At 41.9% G+C, this 21,809-nt stretch overlaps 1 protein-coding gene across 6 annotated transcripts in view; it reads left to right on the forward strand.

The window, feature by feature from the left end:
- The window catches only part of PLCB4 (phospholipase C beta 4), a 482,400-nt gene that overhangs the window by 69,089 nt on the left and 391,502 nt on the right, over nt 1-21,809 (forward strand). For all 6 annotated transcript variants that reach the window (XM_025000312.2, XM_059892392.1, XM_025000311.2 and 3 more), the window contains exon 2: nt 14,072-14,183. The gene's annotated coding sequence lies outside the window, so the exon portion shown is untranslated. The remainder of the gene's footprint in view (nt 1-14,071; nt 14,184-21,809) is intronic.

Consider the following 21,809-nt stretch of genomic DNA (forward strand, 5'->3'; position numbering starts at 1 on the left):
TGCCACCAAATTTAGAAAACTCAGCAGTGGCCACAGGACTGGAAAAGGTCAGTTTTCATTCCAATCCCAAAGAAAGGCAATGCCTAAGAATGCTCCAACTACTGCACAATTGCACTCATCCCACACACTCTCAAAGTAATGCTCAAAATTTTCCAGGCTTCAACAGTACATAAACCGTGAGCTTTCAGATGTTCAAGCTTAATTTAGAAAATGCAGAGGAAGCGGAGATCAAATTGCCAACATTCGTCAGATCAACAAAAAAGCAAGAGAGTTCCAGAAAAACATCTATTTCTGCTTTATTGACTATGCCAAAGCCTTTGACTGTGTGGATCACAACAAAGTGTGGAAAATTCTTCAAGAGATGGAAATACCAGAACACCTTACCTTCTTCCTGATAAATCTGTATGGAGGTCAAGAATCTACAGTATAAACTGGACATGGAACAACAGACTGGTTCCAAATTGAGAAAAGAGTACGTCAAGGCTGTATACTGTCACCCTGCTTATTTAACTTATCTGCAGAGTATCATGCAAAATGCTGGTCTGGATGAAGTACAAGCTGAAATCAAGATTGCAGGGAGAAATATCAATAATCTCAGATATGCAGATGACACCACCCTTATGGCAGAAAGTGAAGAAGAATTAAAGAGCCTCTTGATGAAAGTGAAAGAGGAGATAGAAAAAGCTGGCTTAAAACTCAACATTCAAAAAACTGAGATCATGGCATCCAGTTCCATCACTTCCTGGCATATAGATGGGGAAACAATGTAAATAGTGGCTGATTTTATTTTATTTTTTTGGCTCCAAAATCACTGCAGATGGTGACTGCAACCATGAAGTTAAAAGACACTTGCTCCTTGAAAGAAAGGCTATGACAAACCTAGACAACATGTTAAAAAGCAGAGACATTACTTTGCCAACTAAGGTCCATCTAGTCAAAGCTATGGTTTTTCCAGTAGTCATGTATGGATGTGAGAGTTGGACTATAAAGAAAGTTGAGCATCTGTGGTGTTGGAAAATACTCTTGAGAGTCCCTTGGACTGCAAGGAGATCCAACCAGTCAGTCCTAAAGGAGATCAATCCTGGGTGTTCATTGGAAGGACTGATGTTGAAGCTGAAACTCCAATACTTTGGCCACCTAATGCAAAGAACTGACTCATTGGAAAAGACCCTGATGGTGGGAAAGATTGAAGGCAGGAGGAGAAGGGGGTGTCAGAGGATGAGATGGTTGATGGCATCACTGACTCAATGAACATGAATTTGTGCAAGCTCCAGGAGCTGCTGATGGACAGGGAGGCCTGGCGTGCTGTGGTCCATGGGGTCGCAAAGAGTTGGATATGACTGAGCGACTGAACTGACTGATACTGATAACTGATTGTTCTACTACCTGCAAAAGAACAATCACTATAACTTAGTGTTATATATCCCATTAGCGTCTATTGTATATTTTTATAAAAATGGGATCATATTGGTCATTTTATCCTGTTTACTTTTAACTTTTGTATTGTGATCACTTTGAGCATAATTTTGTATTAAACATTGCTGTAATGTTTGTATACTTTTAAATCACAAAGTAATATAACATCTCAGGAATATTTTGTTACTGGATATTTAGGTATTTTTGTTCCATTGCTTTAAAATCATTTCTGTTCCTCTTCAAGATGTGGATATATACAGATTGTTATGTTGTAGTGTATTTCTTTTAAAAAAAAACAGTATGTGATCAATAAGGTTAGTACTCTGATTTAAATGTGTAATATTTCAGGCATTAGAAGTAGGAAGATTAATTTTGAGTAGTGTTATATCATAAAGCCATTTAAAAACCAGATGCATTGAAGGAAAGGCCCAGTGTTTTGCTTGCTTTAATGTTGGCCCAGGTTTGGAGACTAAAGCATTTACAGACCATTAGCTGTAATACTTCACTCTTGAGACCACTTGTTATAATGAACTGTCAATTATTGTGCATCTAAGTGTAGTTAAAGGGGCTGTTGTGCTTGCAGTTTAAAAGCCAGTGTTTATAAATGTGAAGGAATTGGATTATAAATGTGGTGGTTCAATGAGCCACAACTGCATCATGCCCTGTCTGGATGCACTGGAAGATTTTGTGTTCATTTGAAAATAAGAAGCAATGGAAATATAGTGCACTTGAGCATATGGCTATATGATTTTTATGTTCCTTATGATATGTCTTGGGAAAAGTTTTTAATCAAGTTGTAAATCAGTATTTCTTTATTAAGCATGCAATAAATTGCTTTCAGCCCATAGTATGGAGTGAGAAAGATGGAAATTGGAAATATTTAAATGTACTTTTTCTTTACAAATGACTCAATAAAGCTAGTCTCTCATAATGTATGTTCTGTATTACCTGTTTGTAATTTGTTTCTTAACAATGTTTGTTTTTTGAAATCTGTGCACTTTAAAAATAGTTAACTCTAGTTTTAAAAATTAGTATGGCATAACTAGATTACCGTTCACCTTTTTTTGTAGTTAAGTTGCCCTTTGCTTTGAGTGTATAAATTCTAAATGATCATGCTGTTAAGAAACTCTTGAAAATGTTCTATTTTTCTTTTTTGACATTTCAAGTGTTTAATTGTATGCTGTTCTGAAAGGTCGATATTTGTTATGTGAAAAGTTTCTCTTGAATTTTGTTTCTTTCTTTTACCTTTTTAACACAAAAGTGGTACCTCCTTTCTGGAATAAAACAATAGAGGTGAGTAAAAACTAACAACTTTATTCAATTCCACTCTCTCTCTTCAGTCTCACATTCTACCCTAGAGGTGATTGCCATTAGCAGTTTGGTGAGTTTCCTTCCAGAGTTTTCATCTTAAGTTTTCACAAAGGTAGGTAGGTAGATAGATGATTATAAACAGATGATGTACAGGTTACTCTATATAATTGCCCATTTCTTTCAAATAGTGTACAGAAAGCAATCTAAAAGCAATCTACAATCTATGTATGTGTTGCTGTCATCTAGATAGAATAGAGGTCAGTACACTTTTACTGAAAAAGGCCAGGAGGTATTTTTGACTGTGGGCTCCATACTTTTATTGCAACTCTTCTGGGTTGGGAAGATCCCCTGGAGAATGGAATGGCTACCCATTCCTGTTTTCTGGCCTGGAGAATTCCGTGGTCTCTATAGTCCATGGGGTTGCAAAGAGTTGGACGTGACTGAGCGACTTTCACTTTCACTTCAGTGTTGTAGCACAGAAGAGTTGCAAGACAGTACCTCAGTTGTACGGGTGTGGCTGTGTCCTAGTAAAACTGTATGCCTGAATGCCAAAAGCTGAATTTCACATTATTATCATGTAAAAATATTATCCTTAAAAATTTTTTTCCCCAACCATTTAAAAGCATAACAACCAATCATAGCTCTATAAAAGCAGATGGATGGTTGGCCAGATTGGTCCGTGGGCTATACTTTGCCAACCTCTAGTGTAGAGTAAAAAAAAAATTACAAAATTTGCCTATTTTTTTCAGAGTTAAATATCATTGTGATACAAACGAAGGCAAATAAACCAAGAAAACGCTTCTTTTACTGAATACTCGTCTGACACTTTACAGATAGTGAATGAGAAAATAGTCAAGTCTGCTCTTAGCCCTTCTTTCACTTGCTGAGGTGGGGGCTCAAGTGCTGGAGAGTTAAAGGGGTTTCTGGTGTTATGAGCAGTTCACAAACTCCCTCAGCAGTTCCCTAGGGAGAAGTAGCCACAGAATTACTATAAGCTTCTGCTTCATGTGGCAACCTGTACTTACATGCATCATCTTTTATATGGACTTGTTTTGCAGTATTAGTTGACAAAGTATCATCTTTGTAATTGACAATTTTTTATACACCTTACAGTGAATTCTTAAAAGTATATTAGTTATAAAGTTTTGTATTACTTGGAAGAGTGTAAAATAGAAAGATTGAAGGTTGCCCAGAAAATATGTTACCTTAAACCTTTCCAAATAGAGGCTTTATAGTGTTAAGGCCGTCCCATTAATTTATATCAAGGGATGCTCTCCGAATGCCTCTGATACTCTTGATTTGATCCATTTACCAGGTGTGTCTCTTGATGGCAAGTCTGCTTTCGGATCATTGAGAACATTGTGATCCACTTTTGCTGCCTTCTGGAGTAATTGCTAGGTTTAAAATTATACAATAAAACAATAGGACACCTATTGTGATACCTGTAAAATGGTTATTTTCCACCATAAGTGCAAAAAACACTATGTAATTCATAAAGCTAAAGAACTTCTTATCATGAAATAAGGAACACATGATTAAGGGTTATACTATCTGATTTTACATGCTTGGTACATGATTTAATGAAAGTGTGTGTGGTAAGAAGTACAAATCAATTTATTGTGTTTTTTAAATTTTTGAACCACTTGTTCCATATTTCATTTAGTTCATCTGAAGTGGAGGGTAAGACTGTTTCATTTTTTTTTTATTGTTTAATTTGGCAGTTTAGGGAATGAAGGATATTCTTATTAGATAACAAGTGTCAAAATACACACACATTCACACAGATGCCCACAAGAGTGTATGAACTTTTCTTTTTTTTTGAAGTAGTTCTTCATATAAAAGTGAGAAACTATACATCGATGTAAAGAAGAACACTGAAGTATGTGTATTTTTACTACCCAGCCATAACCATTGATAATGATTTTGGGAATACTTTTCAATATCTTGTGTCTCTCTCTGTAAATATATAGAAAAACTTATATTTGTTTCTTAGGTCATATTTGTTACTTATCTACCCTGTGCCTGATACAGTAAGAAGCATTGTGGACGCAGAGGTGAAGACAACAGTCCCCTCCTTTCCTGAAATTTACTTTGTTCTGGTTGGGGGAGACAGGCCAGAACCAACAGGTCACTATATATCTGGTTATGCTGGGTACTTGAATAAATTAACAACAGGAAGAGAGATAAAGAGGGTCTAGGGTATGTGTGTGTAAGGGTCATAGTAAAGGTCATACTACCCATGCACTTTGGTAACTTGTATTTTTAAACTTAAAAAATGTAGCAGGAATATATACTATGTCAGCAAACATACTTGGACTTCCTAGTGGCTCAGACAGTAAAGAATGAGGGCCGTGAGTGGCGATGAGGGATACCCTGGTTCGACCCTCAGTAGAGAAGATTCCTGGGAGAGGGGTGTGGCTGCCCAGTACCTTGGAGAACTCCATGGACAGAAGAGCCTGGAGGGCTGCAGTCCACGAGGTCGCAGAGTTGGACATGACTGAGCGACTGACACTTTCACCTTTTCACTTTAAACATATTGTAAATAAGTATTATTCTGAATGGCATACTCTATTGATATGAATGAAAGAGGTTTTGTAACTAGTTATCCAATGTTATAAAACAAGTCTTGCATTAAAAAAAAATTGCTTCTGTGAGCAAGGTTATAAGGAATATTATTCCCTAAAGATAGGCTATTTTGCACACTCATAGAACTCTTAGGATAAATTCCCAATAGCAGAATTATCAGGTCAAAGAGTAGTCTTTTGTTAGGAGTTTGGTTATGTGCCCAATGTGATTAAAAATATTACACAGCTCTTTCATAATTCAATTTGTTTTCCTTTCCTTTTCATTCTTCCCTCTTCATTTTCAAAGTTTCAGATCTAAGCAAAAATTAATAGTATTCTCCCAATTTAAAGAGCTTTGTATTGTGATAACATGCTACTTTAATGGTGAATTTTTTGTTTCTGAAATCAGATTCTTATTGTAAGTGAGAGGCTTAGGGCACTTGTAATTGCATCATTGCACAAGTCAACAAAGTGCTGTTTATTGCTTACAAAGTTGGTATGAAACAAAGAAAAAAGACATTAAGCACAACACACCAGCAGCTTTGAAAATGCAGGAGGGGTCAGAGCAAGTTTCAACATGTCATTTCATTTGCTTTTTGTTAAGGTCTGAAGAAAGTCTAAGAATATGGAAACACATTACAAAAGAAGCATTCAGTCTTAAGAGAAAATCATTTTATTTTTTTCAACACGCCTTGGGACTAGAGTTCTTTTGTTTTTGTTTTTTAATCCCAGCATAATAAAATAAAATTCGTTACCGCAGATGAAAAATTCTGACTGACTGCCGCCCTCGCTGGTCTCTCTCAGGTGGCCGTCTGTGTGACACTCGTGCTGACGGTACCTGCACTCACCTGCACAGCATCTGCTTTGTGCCAAGTGCTGCGTTCCCTCAGCTTAAGGCTGGCAGAGGGATTCATTTCTGTTCTCTGTCTCTCTCTTTTTTTGCGTATTAATTTTATTGGTGTATATTTTGTTAGTTTCAGGTGTATAGCATAGTGATTAAGTTATATACATGTATATTCATTCTTTTTCAGATTCTTTTCCCATACAGGTTATTAAGAATGATTGAGCTATACAGGAGGTCCTTTTGGTTATCTATTTTAATGATCAGCCCTGGGATTTCTTTGGAAGGAATGATGCTAAAGCTGAAACTCTAGTACTTTGGCCACCTCATGAGAAGAGTTGATTCATTGAAAAAACCCTGATGCTGGGAGGGATTGGGGGCAGGAGGAGAAGGGGACGACAGAGGATGAGATGGCTGGATGGCATCACTGACTCGATGGACGTGAGTCTCAGTGAACTCCGGGAGTTGATGATGGACAGGGAGGCCTGGTGTGCTGCGATTCATGGGGTCGCAAAGAGTCGGACACGACTGAGTGACTGATCTGATCTGATCTGATGTGTGTGTGTTAATCCCAAGCATTGACCCCTCTCCCCTATGTTTCCCCTATGGTAACCATAAATTTGTTTTCAAAATCTATGAGTTTGTTTCTGTCTTGTAAATAAGCTCATTTATATCGTTTTTAAAAAATCAGATTCTCCATATGAGTGATATCATTGTGGTATTTGTCAGGGGGATTATTTTCCACAAGACAAAGTAGACATTTTAACACCAAGGTACTAGAAGGTTAGTAGCTCTAAATAACCCATTTCAGAAACTGTAGGCTGGTGTAGAAGGGCTGTGTTGGAGCAGCACTTCTCAGACTCTGTGCTTAAAGTCACCTGTATTTTAACCCAAATGCTAAAATGCATTTTTTGATTCAGCAAGTGCAGGCTGGAGCCTGAGACTGCATTTCTAACAAGCTCCCAGGGAATGCTGATGCTTCTGACCCATTCCTCACACCTTGAGTAGCAAAGTGTTTAAAGACGCTGGCTCCAAGTCTGCTGTTAGCCTGTGGGGACAGTGTGGTCCAGCGGGCCAGCAGCCCAGCTCTGCTGGCCACACCAGCTGCTAGCGGCTGTGGCTGGGGGCTGCCCCATCTCCTGACATGTTCTTCCTGTACTTCTTTTTCTATGCTGCCATCCCCAGAGTCACCCCTGCAATGAGATTATAGATGATCTAGATTTTCTTCTTCTTTTCTTGTATCTTCTAAGTTTTCCTGAGAGATCATGTGTGCATGTGCTTAGTCGCTCAGTTGTGTCCGACTCTCTGTGACCCCATGGACTGTAGCCCTCCAGGCTCCTCTGTCCATGGGATTCTCCAGGCAAGAATACTGGAGTGGGTTACCATGCCCTCCTCTAGGGCATCTTCCCAACCCAGGGATCGAACTCCAGGTCTCCTGCATTGCAGGCAGTTTCTTTATCATCTGAGCCACCAGGGAAGCACATCAGAGATCATATATTAATTCTATAATTAGAAAAAAAGTGAATAAATTCATTTTTTAACTAGACATCCCCTTCCCCAAATCTCCGTTGATGGTTGTCCTTAGGTAACTTTTGCTTCATCTGGTCTCTTTGAAGATCTTTGAGGGTAGGTCTTTGAGGGGATTTTTAGAGTAAAGCATCTGCCTACAATGCGGGAGACCGGGGTTCAATCCCTGGGTCGGGAAGATCCCCTGGAGAAGGAAGTGGCGACCCATTCCAGTATTCTTGCCTGGAAAATCCCATAGACGGAAGAGCCTGGTAGGCTACAGTCCATGGGGTCTCAAAGAGTCGGACACGACTGAGCGACTTTCTTCTTCTTCTTCTTAGAGTAAACACGTTAGGTTTACCTTTAAAAAACATTTCTGGTAACAGAGTCACCGTTTAACCATTTTACATGTACAGTTCAGTGGCATTAACTATATTCCCACTGTTGTGCAACCATCCCCATCATTCACCTCCAGAACTTTTTGGTTTTGCGAAACTAAAACTGTACCCATTAAACTAAGTTCTAATGTCTCCATCCTGTCAGTCCCCTGGCCACAACCGTTCTGTTTTCTGTCTATGAAATGGACTACTCTAGGGGCCTCGTATAAATGGAATCATATTATATTTGTTCGTTTGTGACTGGCTTGTTTTACTTACCATGATATCCTCAAGGTTCACCCATGCTGAAGCATTTGATAGGATTTCCCTCTTTTTTAAGGCTGAATATTATTCCATTTTTTGTGTGGACTGCATCTTATTTGTCTGTTCATCCATGGACAGACACTTGGTTGGCTGTTGGGAGTGTGTGCTATGAACATAGATGAGCAGATAGCTCTTTGAGTCCTGCTTTATCGCTACCTTTTTTTTTTTTTTGCCCACTTGCAGCGCCTGCATCTGTCTTCCCACTTGAGTGAGAGCTTTGTCTGGCCATGTGCTCTGCCCATGTATGGGCTGTAAAGTCAGTGCCCCCCACCCTCCCACTGGAAGTAGGGGTCTATATGCATGTGCCCTCACTCCCTTGCCTCTCGGGTGGAAAAACTGCAGAGGTGTGTCCCCGTCGTCTCCTGGCGTTCCCTGGTGGTGTTGGGCCCCAGGTGTCTGCCTCGCTGACTTGTCGATGTTCCGTCCTGCACTGGCCTCCTTCCTTGGCTCAGTCCCCCACTCTCCTACTCTTGCTTCCTGGGACTGCTTCCCCAGGAAATTGTTATTGGTTAGTGGCTAAGTCATGTCCGACTTTTTGGACTGTAGCCTGCCAGGCTCCTCTGTCTGTGTAATTCTCCAGGCAATAGTACTGGAGTGGGTTGCCATTTTCTTCTCTAGGGGATCTTCCTGACCCAGGGATCGAACCCACATCTCCCGCATTGCAGGCAGATTCTTGATCACGGAGGCACCACAGAAGCCCCCCCAGTAAATAATTCTTATCAAATCCTTGATGTAGGGTGTGCCTTAGAGGAAACCCAAATTAAAGGACACTGGGGAGAGACCCTGTGTACACCTCGTGATGCTCTGTTGCCGGAGGCGACGCTGAGATTCGGGGATTTGAGGTGGATTCTGAGCTGTGTGCTGCTAGTTTCTTACCCCATCTGGCCTGATGTTCAAGAGGAAAATTAAACCTGTTCACACCACATTTGAACCTTGTTGCTATAACATGTTAAACATAAAATATATCTCCAAAGCTCTCTGTTAGCCTCCTTACAATCTCAACAAGATATTCTGTTAATTACCATACATAGAAGTAAATCCAAAGAAAGGAAAACAGTTCTACATGCAAGTAGATTTCTTGTCGGTTGAGATAGTTGTTTTCTATATATAGATACTTGTTTCTTGCTTCTGCTCCCATGTTTAGCCTCTGGGGCTCTTCTTGGTTGTATCTAGTTTATTGTTTTTGGCTCATTTGGACATTCTCTGTGTATTGTATTTTTAATATAAAATTATGTATTTAGCAACAAGCTTGGAAACAGATTAAGTTTCTGGTACTAGAATTGCTGCTCAAAATGACAAAGTGCAGCCAGGAGTGTGAGTCATTCCGAGCCCTGCTTCTTCGTTGGGGATTCCAGCGTCTAGTGAGCTGTGAGCTTGCTTTGACTTGGGCCTTATTAATGTTGTACCTGCATTAGAGCATTTATAGGCCAATCTTATTTAGGCAGCTACCTTAAAACTACAGAGAGTGAGACCAATACTTGGGATTGCAGAGGGAAACTGCACCTTTTTGAAGATTGCAGCTACCTAGCCCCCACCTCAAATTGACAATTAATCCTTAAGCATCTGTGTGGGTTTGGTGGGAGGAAGACGCACGCATACTTCAGAACATCTGCTTGAATCCTCCTTTTTTTGAGCTTAAAAGATAAATTACTTGAATTGACGTGTTGTCTAGCCAGTTTCTAGAACACAAATAACTTTCAAAGTAGAAAGTAGTTTCAGCTATAGAAAGTAGATGGCATTGTCACTGCAAGTGTTTCCCCTTAAAGTCATTGAAAGAGTCTCCCAGCAGATATGTTCTGTTTGGCTTGTTTTCCCAGGAAACCCATGAGCGATGTTTTCACACGACACCACAGTTCCCTAGGTCAGGAGCAACTTACCTATCTTACATGTTAGAAATTTGACATCTTCTGTGATGACTTGACACAGTGACAGCTATTTGGAAAGAAATCTTCTTTTTCTTAGTGAGATAAATTCAGGTTGTGGTCATGTCAGCAAGAAATTAACATGAAGCCCGAGTAAAGCGAACTAGTTTCTCTGTGTTAACACAGAGCATTATATTCATTATGCCCATCAAAATATAGGAGGACTAATTGAGACTGAAAAAATAAAGTCAGCTCCTCTCTGAGGGTTTCCTGGCAGGGCAGCTCACCCACTCTAAGCCTCTTGTCTTCACTGTGGGCCTCTGGGCCGGCACAGAACAGCATCCTGTAAAATTACATTAAATTAGAGAACACTCGGGCAGTATTAATAGCATGTTTTGACATTTTTTCATGGCTCAAAGAGCAATAACTGGTTATCTGCTATCAGCTGTGCACTGGAGATACCTAGGAATGAGCAATTCTTTTTGTCTATATTAATCTTTCTATCCATCTGTTGACCAATCATTTGATGTATCAAGCAACCAACTAAATGATCTATGGATCTTCTTTCCTTTCTGCCTGTCAGCCCTCCCACCTATTCTGACCTCTCTTCTTCCAAATTAAGACCTAAACAGGGACTCCCTTGGTGGTGCAGTGGTTAAGACTTCGCCTTACAGTGCAGGGGTTGCGCGTTTGGTCCCTGCTGATCCCGGTCAAGGAACTAAGATCCCACATACCTCACTCCCCAAAGACAAAAAACATAAAACAGAGACAATATTGTAACAAATTCAATAAAAACTCAAAATGGTCCACATCTCCCCCAACCCCCCCCAAAAAAAATTAAGCAAAGCTAGAATCAGACACTCTCTCAGCAGTTGAGCTCTGAATTCTAATCTTACCTTGGTGGCCCGGAACTTCCGCATCTGTTGAAGGAAGGGCTGAGTGCAGTTGGCAGTTTCTGGCACCTGTAGGTCCTGGATCAGAGTGCCTCTATTTTGGTCCTGGCTTTATCCCTTCCTGTCTTTGTGGCCTTGGGCAGAGTATTTAATTTCACTGTGCCTCAGTTTCCTCATCTGTGAAATTAGGGTCATCATTTTACCTACCAGCTGTTTGGAAGCTCAGATGAGGTGATCTCTGTAAATTGCTTAGAACAGTGTGTGGTGCACATTAAGTGACCAGTATTCACCTGGTTACCCTGATCTCGATTATTTGTGGACCATAGATGCTTGACCTGCCAGTTAGCTCTCCCAGTTTTCTTCCTCCATCCGTCTTCACGAGGCTCATAGTCTAGTATTGAGACAAGCATGATTACCTAGTGAAAATAGAAGATGACATGTAACTGGGTATCAGAGGATGAGAAGGGGTTTGCCAGGGAGAGGATGCAGGGGCCATCCTAGGCAGAACTGTGTTAGAACGCAGGAGAGAGCTCAGCACGCTTGGTGTACGGCAGTCTATTGTGGCTGGCGTCGAGGATGCTTGTGGGATGATGGAGGTGAAGAATGGAGATGAGATCCTGCATCGATATACAGATGGACACCTGGCGCCTCCTGAGACCCCAGCTCTTCAGCACAGTGACTCCCCACCGTGGGGGACTAGGCACCCGTGATTCCCCAAAAGTGGGCTCTGAGTTTCAGACAGGCCGTGAGGGACTCATGGATGCATTGTGAAACCCTCACCGTTTTCTCCTCAGGACGCGTGCTTCCCCTTTTCTTAATATTGGTATTATTTAACCTTAGGACTCACTTATCCATTGGCCGTGCGTTGGGGGATAAGGTGGCCCAGTTTTTATGCTTCTGATTGAATAGCTAAGCAGCTCATCCTAGCACAGAGAGCTCCATGGTGGGTATTGTGAGGCTTCAGGCCTGGGGTTGCTTCTAACTAATAGTGGGACCTTAAAAGGCATTTTCCTTCTCTACGTCATGTTTCTTTATCTATGAGATAAGAGAAGTGGTTTGGGGGTTCTTAGGCACCCCTTTGGGAGTTTGGTGAAGCTTCTAGGAACCCCTTCAAGTTTTTAAATGCCTCATATAAAATACACAGAACTACAAAAGAAACTGTTTCATTGAAAGGAAGATATAAAAATAGTAAATAAATTTGGGGTATGATAATATATGTACATCTTATTAACACATTCATAGCTACTATAAGTTCAAATTATTGATGAGCACAAATGACATTTTGCATTATCTGCAGTAAAAATACCTGGAATTTACATTGAAAACCAACTCACAGGTGCTGTTAATACCAATGTGGTTTGTGACTTATATTTGTGATTAGAGGAAATGTCATACTTCAGTTAGAGGCTAGTGAAAATAATTATGTAATAATTTTTCCCATCCAAATTTATGGAACCTCGGATTGCACCTTTGGACCATGTATTGGTGATCCATGGAACTCAGGCTACCAATCCTTGGACTTCTAGGATGTTCTTTAGCTGATTCTTTGGCTATCAAATGATGTGATAATCTTCATAATACTCAATTTCCAAATAAGTGAAAAATGTTAAAATTTCCATTTAATTCGTAAAGCTCTTATCATTTGCTATGCGAAGAACCCAGGTGCTTGGGGAGGTGCGGGAGGGGCTTCTATCTGTGGTATTGACTGCACCGGTGTCTGGTTCAGCATTGCTCGTGGCAGTTGCTCAAGGCGCTCAGTAACGGCAGCTGTGGGGGTGTAGGCCACGCAGCTGGTCTCATGCACTTAGTGACCCCTGAGCCATGGCTACCACTGGACGTGCAGGGATAGGGTCCCGTGCGCCTCCCGTCACACTGATCAGCTGATCAGTATATTAATATAACATTGTTAAAGAAAACCTCTTACTTAATATGTGTTGTTGATTCAGGACCCTGAACTCACGGATCACAGCACTGCGACTCACGCCTGAGTGAAGCTCGTCTAATGCATCAGCGTCCCCAAGCTCAGGGACGCTAGGCAGCACGTCAGCACAACGCTCAGGGGCCGTTTTAAGCAGTGAGGTCACCAGTGAGAAGCACAAAACTGTGAAATGATGGCAGTAAATAGACTGGGAGGAATGCTTGTTTATGGTCCGAGAGCTGAATTAAGAAGGCAGAGCAGAGCCTTGCTTGACCTTAAGTGGAGTCATGTGCCTTAGGGGCTGAGACTTTTTGCCTGTCTGCACATGTCCACAAGGAACCACTGAAGTGCTCCCTGTATATTTTTGTTTGGTTGTTTGTCTCTCTGAGTAGTGTGCAGGGTCTTAACTCCTTGACCAGGGGTTGCACCCCTGCCCCTGCAGTGAAGTGTGGAGTCCTACCACTGGACCTTCAGGGGCTTCCCATACTGCCTGTGTTATTTTTGCAGTTACACGTGAATTTTAGTGAGCAGGTGCCTTTGCAGTCCTGGGGATGGACTGTTTACGCCAGTATTTCTTTCTGGACCTGAGGTCTAGTTGTGACGCTGCCATTCTGTGTATCTGATCTTGATTTAGTTATTTTATGACTGGATCTCTGTTTTCTTCCTCATAAAACAAAGATGTGGGGAAAGATCAGTCATGGTAGATTTTTTTTTTTAAATAGCAGGAATAACTTCATTCATGTAAAACCTCAGGTCGTTGGCTTCCTGCCTCCCCCACAGCTCTTCTCTTCCACCAGTTTTATCAAGAACATACAGAGAACCATTAGGCTAGATTTTCCTGTTGGTTAGATTTTCCCTTTTATTCATTTGACAAATATTTATTGAGCACAATTCTGGATGCTGTTCTTATACCAAATTCACTAAAAAAATGATTAGAACTATTTGTAAATGGCCTGCAAATCACTTTTATTTGTAATTCTTATTAAATAGGTTTTCATCTTTTGACCTCTCTTACTATCAAATGGTACAAATAATCTTTCAAATTCACTGTTTTTTCAGATTCATCAGATTCACTGAGGAGCGCTATTCAGGCTTCACTCACCCTGGTCTGGGAATCCTTCATCTCTGAGATTAGAACCAAAAATACCCTCCTCGGTGGTCACATCTGAAGGTAGGTCATTTGGAAAGCAGGGCCCACACCCACAAGCTAAACCCGTTTAAGGTGACACCCAGTATTTTCCTGGGCATCCCTCATTTGGGGGGTTGTGCTTAACTTCTCTACTAGAAGGTAATCATGATGGGGATGCCTTTTCCTTCTGGTGAATTCATTTCAAAACCTATGTGTTCAAGAGTAGCAAAATAATGTAGGAGTATGTATTGACAATCTTGAAGTCCCCTTCTGCTAGTTTTAAAGAACATTATAATTTTTACATATGGCAGTTGATGTGTGATTTTTCTTAGTCTTCTGTGCATGAAAACTAAAAGCACAATTTGTTAAGATTATAACTAGTTCTTCAAAGGAGATTCATGCCTCTAAGAGGAAAGAAGGGCATTGCCAGTAGATTTGGATCAGTTGGTTTTCACCTAGGGAATGTACTTTAATCATGAGATCTTCAGATTTATCAGAACAGTGTTAATCTTTAGTGAGGGAATCTTTCATCATTGGCATTTCTGTCCTTTAGAGAAAAAAAAAAACAGGATTTTTCTCTGAAATGCCTTTTTAATTATGAAATGATGAGGTTGAATTATTTCTATTTCTGTACTAAGAACTGGCTTAAGGAAGGCATGGAGATGTGTGGTAGCTTCAGTTTTAATTTGATATGGATTATTTCACGTTGACAATCGTAGGTTTTTAATAAATCTGTTGATGTTCAGATGGTTGGGGCAAAAGGACATGGTCTGCAAGGGAACCCTATTCCAGCCGACACCTTGGTGGTTCCAGTGAGCTCTGCTTCTCATCACGCAGGCTCCATACATTCCCCTCCGCACTGGCTCTAGACTTGACCACACAGCTCGCTTTGGTCAACAGGACATTACAGGACACAAACACTGGCTTGGTGAACACTGGGACATTAGGTTTTGTCCTCTTGGAATGTTCCTTGGTGCTGTAGAACAGCTTACCCTGGACTCTTAAGTGATTGGCTCTGTGGCGAGAAACCCTGAAGGATGAGGCCATCTTGAATGTTCCAGCCCCAATCCACCTTCTAACTGAACGTTGCCTATGGAGTGACCTCACCTACACCATGTTGAATAAAACTGCTCAGCTGAGCCCAACCAATCCAGGGAATTGTAAGAAACAATCAATTATTGTTGTCTTAAGTCACTGAGTTTTGCCGTGGTTAGTTGCATTGCAGTCAGTAACAGAAATTATGCCCTACTTTAAAAAATGTGTCCAAAGGGATATTATTCTGTGAATGTTCATAGAAGACATTGTTCATTTCATAATGCTATGATGCTGTAATGCCACTAGAAGTACAGTGAGCAAGGGTAGGCATGTGTGTGTGCACGCGTGCGTGTGTATGTGTATGTGTGTGTGAACTAAAGTTGTGGGATCCTTTTGTCCACCATTGCAACTGAGTGTTATACATGCAATATTTTTATTTTCACGAAGGATATACCTGAAGAAGATACCTTGGAAAGTAATCACTCTCTTATTCATTCATGTTATGGAAGGTACTGAGAAGTGTAAAGCAAAGAGCCATCACCTAGAGTCCCACCACCCAGAGGCCAACTTTGGAAGTTTTCATTTTGTAACAGTAATTAACACAGTAAAACGCTTTCCTTGATTTTTCTTTGAAATTCAAGTATATAAATTATATCCATTGAGAGTGTAGATGTTCTAATATTCTTATACAAGTGGTTTTAAACATGTGCTCAGATCTAAATTAGTATTTATAACTTGGCTTAAACTTATAATTGCTATAAGTCAATACCTAACTTTTTAGTAAGTGCCACTGTATAAATTTACTTTCTTCCTTCCTCTTCCCTCTTGACCTTGAAACTCAGATGAAATATCATAGAAAGCATGATTTCCTCGTTCATGTTGGAGGAAACTGGAAGGAAACTATCTTTGAGAGAGTCTGCCCCAAGGATACAAAATTAGAGCTTTCCTCTGGGTTTGCATCCTCCCCCTGTTTCCAGCACCCACAATATTCTGAGTTCTTTGTGCTTAAGAGAAAAACTAGGAAGACTCCTTCATGATGCAAATAGTCCTTCTAAGAGGCTTATGGTACTCTCAGGTGTTCATTACAGATGGTGCATTTGTTATGAATATGCTAGGTAAGAAAGAGAAGCAAAAGAGCGTTGGAATGCCTTCTTACCATCTTCTTCCCTCTGTGCCCTTCTCTGATCCCTTCCGCCCTCCTTCCAAGCTTTTTGTTTGCTTGTCGTGTTTCCAAATATTAGTAAGTTGAGGTCTTGTTCACCTGTCAGACGTCTTGCCCATGACCTATGGTTGGGATGATTTTTTTTCCGTTATTTTAAATATGAGAGTTTGAAACATTCATGGCACTGCATACCTAGCACTGCATGTTTTTCCCCCTTAATAATCAGTTTATGGAAGTTTGAGATCTGTTGGCTTTTGCCACTGAGTAGGTAAGTCCTGCTGTAGGATGGAATAGAATAATTTTGAACTGCAAAATTTTAGATCATTATATTCTGTTTCATTTCAAGATGTTAAGGTAGGAAGGGGTTGTTGAAATGATATAGATAGTGCAACCCTACCATTCCTTTTTTTTTTTTTTTTCTGTTTAATGAAACCGAAGGTGAGGGCCATTCTTTAATTCATCACTTGATCACTGTTTATGGGATGCCCTAGGTTTGCCTCTTGGAGAAGGCAATGGCAACCCACTCCAGTGTTCTTGCCTGGAGAATCCCAGGGACAGAAGAGCCTAGTAGGCGGCCATCTCTGGGGTCGCACAGAGTTGGACACGACTGAAGCGACTTAGTAGCAGCAGCAGCAGCAGCAGCAGCAGGTTTGCCTCTCTCGGAGCTGCTGCAGGGTGTGGGAAGTAAGTCAGTGAAATGATTTGCTCAGTGACACAGATGGAGTTTTGGCAGCACCAGAGCTTCAAAACAGGCCTCCATTTCTTTGAGGTGTTACTTTATAACAAATTTCCAGTCTTGATTTTTTTTTTTAAGTTGGTATTTCCTGTAATGGAGTTAGATGACAGTCCATAGATGTTTATACAAGATTTATGAGTTTTAGAATAATTGACTATATGTATGTTGACAAAGCTAGAAAATTTGACGTATATATGTATAACTGAATCACTTAGCTGTATGTCAGAAATTAACACAACACTGTAAATCAACTACACCTCAATAAAATAAATTTTAAAAATGAAGTTATTTGCTTTATGCTGATACAAAGGTGCTTTTTGCTTTTTTTGAATTACCCGTGTTTAAAAAAACAACCTAAAAGAGTGGAATTTTGTGTCAGTCCCCTGCTGGGTTGCATGACTTATGTCCCTTTTACTGTTGAAAGTTTTTAGCAAACTTCAAAGCTGGATAAGAAACTTAAATGTCTTCTTATTTGAGTTCATTGGACCGAAGAAGAAATCAGGGCAAGGGCAGGTTACTTGCTGACGTTCATAGGGCAAGTTCAGTGCCAAGACACTTAGACGTTCCATTGTTTGACTTGAAGTACAGTACATTTTTCCTTGGGTGTGGAGTCATTGCTGGCAGGGCAGGTACCACACGCGCGCACACACGCGCGCACAGCCACACACACACGTCCACACTCTCACATGTTCTTCATGACGAATCCGTTTTCAGAGCCATGGGTTGTGCACTGTCTTCTCCCAAAGCTACTCTGAGATGAGGATGGGGTGCACTCGTCTGTCGGGCGGTCCCAGGAGGCACCAGTGGGGGGCACATGAGACACGGAGGAGACGGGCGGTAGCGGGCGTGGGCAGAGCCCACTGGGGCAGCAGGGTCTCCTGCCGCGGAGCACTGTCTTTGCAGAGGGTGTAGCATAAGTTCCCAGCGGCCCCCTGCAGGGGTGACAAGCGGGTGGTCTGTGTCCCTGACTTTCCTGAAGGTCTTCCTCATAGGAACGTGATGGAAGGCCCAGGAGCAGAGCCTCCGGCCCTAGAGGTAGGCCTCTTGGGTGCGTGTGGGAGCTGAGCGCCTGGAGAAGGGGGAGCGGGGTGCCGCCTGTGGAGGGGCCACGTCTGCAGGCCCCGGGGGGGACTGGGCTGTGAGTGGAGGTCTACGCGCAGCGCGGCTCTGACAGGGGCCCGGTCTCGGCTCTTCTCTGTTCTTCCGTGTGCCCAGCGGCGTGGAGGAGGAGGACGGCGCTGGGCAGTAGGTGCTCCTGCGAAGCCGGCGGCAGCGGGCAGCCTCTGTTCCCCTCAATGCCAGCCCCCCTCCACTTGCTCCTGCGTGCAGACGGAGCATTAGATGCTGTGTTGCTGGACTTCCTTGCCCTCTGGTGTCCGGATGGATTCGGACATGAGGAGGCTGTAGAGGCGATGGGAGAGAACCGTGAAGTCAGTCCCTGTCCCCCGGGTCTCTTCTTGCCATCAGGCTGGTGGTTTTCTCCGTCACCCTGTTGGAAGCCCCAGAGTGTTGGGCCGCCCCTCCCGCAGCCGCAGCTCTTTCTTGCGTCCCCGAGGCTCTGCCACTTGGCCCCTGGCCTTCGCATTCCCTGATTGTTTCTCCCAGCCCCACCACACCCGGGAACTAATCCCTTATTCAGTGTCCTCAGTGTCTCCTGCCTGCGTTCCATCTGCTTCCTGCTGGGCTTGGCTGAAACACTGGTTTGAAGAGTTTGCTCTCCAGACGGAATTGAATGAGATGAAACAACTAGAGATGGTCTGAAGATACAAGATAATGAAGTGTAAATTGTACTTAGCCCTAAGGACACTCAGCATGTGGGATACGTTAACAAAAAAGGGGTGCTTATGAAAGAAGACAGTTTTGGAGGGCTGCCTTAGGTTGTAATTGGTGAACTTTTCTTTTTTTGGTCTACTCTATGGGTAGCTCTGTTTCAGTTGTGACTTGAAAATTAGAAGTTCTGCCTTATTATGATCATGTATGCAGTTAATTATAATGTATTTGACCCCGTAAGGTGGAATAATAGATAATTCAGAGAAACAGAAGACTGAAGTGGATCTACCTATCTGGAAATTTCAGAGATTTCTCTCATGTATTTAAATTTTAGATAAGTAAGTCAACTCCTCCTAATTTCTTATATTTCTCATCCCTCTAATGGGTTATAATCCAGTTTTTGGAAGATTTTTTAAAAAGCTGATGTGAAAGGCATTTCAAGCTGCTTAGAATAAAGTGCTGTAGCAACAGAAAGCACTGATTTTGTACTTATTTACAGAGGGCCCCCTGTGAGTCAGGCATTTAGCTAAGCACCATGGAGTCAGTAATGAATAGTATTTGATCACTGCTTTCAAGGAAATTACAACATAGTTGGGAAAATAGACTTCAAACAAATAATTATGATAAATATTTTAAGTATTATAAGTGTCTACAGGGTATTATGTATATCTACATGAGGGTGTAGTTAAGCTTGTGAGTGTCAGATATTTCTTCATGGAACAAGTGACATGGAGCTGAGTCTTGAAGGATAGTCGTTTCCCAGGGAAAGAAAGGGGGGGATGGTATGAAAGAAGGTATGGAATTTCCTGGTAGGTTGGAGAATCAGTGAGGCATATGATTATTTGGTCAAAATGCTGGCTGCCTCTGAAGGAGTGCCTGTGCTTGAGGCCAAGGGAGAGAACAACAATCTGATCCCTAAAACTTATCACTTAAAATAATGCAGAAGGCACACACACTTTAAACGTTAGGAATGAAGACAAAACAGAAACAATGTCTTTAAGAACCTTTGGACATTGAAATATTGCTAGACCTCATGGAGCACATGTTCTAAATACTGAGCAATGGATATTTCTAATTCATGAGCATCTCAAAGGAAGGGGAGCAACCCACTGGTACTGTCTATCAGTATGTTACTTTGCCCAGATTTGTGTGCATTTACACCAGATTTATCACCATATAATTACTTTGTATCAGTTTAGAATTATGTAAAGTAAGGAAATATGGTGGATTGCCTTTTCAGTTGCTAAGGATTATGTTAGCATCCATATTTCATGATCACCTGGGAGAATATATCTGACATCCTTACTGTAAGAGACAGTTGAGCCTTCTTCCTTCTAATTATTCTAGTCCCTAAAACTTTAGGAGAACATATCTGACATCCTTACTGTAAGAGACAGTTGAGCCTTTTTCCTTCTAATTATTCTAGTCCCTAAAAATTTAGGATCAGTAAGCTTGATGTCCTAAGGTAAGGACTTGGTGACAACTGTTTTATCAATATCAGACTTTCAGACACAGTGAATTTCCAAGTGCTGCTTACTACATGGGACACTGATAAACAAGAATTCTTCTGCAGAGGCGTGAACAAAATGGTATAACACATGGATATTAGAGCAAAAGCCTTTGTGAACAGAAAGCTTTTAATCTGCTCATAGTCAAGGTCATTTTATTGTCAGGAAATTGAAGTTTGTGAATTATAGACACAGGAACAAAGTCCGATCAAGTGTTATGGAACTAGAGGGGAGGAGCCCAGGATTAAGCTTAAACTCCCCTGTCCTGCAGAGACTGCATCCCTGCTTTATTCTTTCCTTATCCTGTTTGGTACCTTGTTCTATTTCTGCTTTAGTTATCTCTTGCTTTGTAACAAATTACCTCAAAACTTATTGGCTTAAAACAACCACCACCATTTAATATCCTTCAGAAGTCTGTAGGCTAACTGGGCTCAGCTGGGGGTGGTTCTTCTGCTCCAAATGGTGTTGCTGGGGCTGTGGTTCTCTGCAGGTTCAGATGAGTCAGGGACCCTGGCTGACACTCCCACATGGCAGGTGGTTGGTGCTGGCTGTGGACTGGGAGTCCCCCTGGGATGCCAGTGGACCCCTGAGTGCTCTTTCATGTAGGTTTTGTCCCTGTGGCTTGGGCTTCTCTTAGCCTGAAGGCTTGATTACAAGAGTGGGCATTACAAATACGCAAAAGCAAAAGTTACCAGGCGCTTGAAGGCTAGGGCTCAGAAATCCTGGATGACCATCCCCACTGCATTTTGTTGGTCGAAGCATTCCCAGGGCCAGCTGCCTGGAGAGGGGAAATAGACTGGGAAGAGTGACAATTTACAGTTTTTTTTCCTTTTTCGTACGTGACTCAGTATGACCAACATGTCCCTCAGGCCCCAGTCTTCACACAGAGTTTAGTTCAGTGTTCCTCACTAATTGGATGTAGCCTCTGCGTCTGCCTTGTGTCTCCCCTTGTGGCTCAGCTGGTAAAGAATCCTCCTGCAATACAGGAGACCTGGGTTCGATCCCTGGTTCGGGTAGATCCTCTGGAGAAGGGAAAGGCTACCCACTGCAGTGTTCTGGCCTGGAGAATACCATGGACTGTATAGTTCATGGGGTCGCAAAGAGTCGGATATGACTGAGCGACTTCCACTTCACTTCACTTCACTTTACTTCTGTGTCTGCGGCCTCTGTGTCAGCATCAAATGCTCCCAAGTTCAGATGCTTCCAAGAGGCACTCGTTGGCTGCTGGTTGTCCACTCACCAGTGGGTTGAGACGCCCAAGTCTTGTGTTACTGAGGATTCTGTTTGAGGGCCAGGGTAGGGGGATTATGTCATGAGAAGTGTGGGAGGAGTAGGCAGTGGCAACTGAGAGCATTAGTGGGATTTGGAGGAACTCGCAGATCCTCTCCATTCTGCCGAGGCTAGAGAGGTCTTTCCTTTCCACGTCCCAGCAAAGCTCTGCTTGATCTGCCTTCTGA

This window comes from Bos taurus, chromosome 13 (assembly GCF_002263795.3).
Source record: "Bos taurus isolate L1 Dominette 01449 registration number 42190680 breed Hereford chromosome 13, ARS-UCD2.0, whole genome shotgun sequence".
Taxonomy (NCBI): Eukaryota; Metazoa; Chordata; class Mammalia; order Artiodactyla; family Bovidae; genus Bos; species Bos taurus.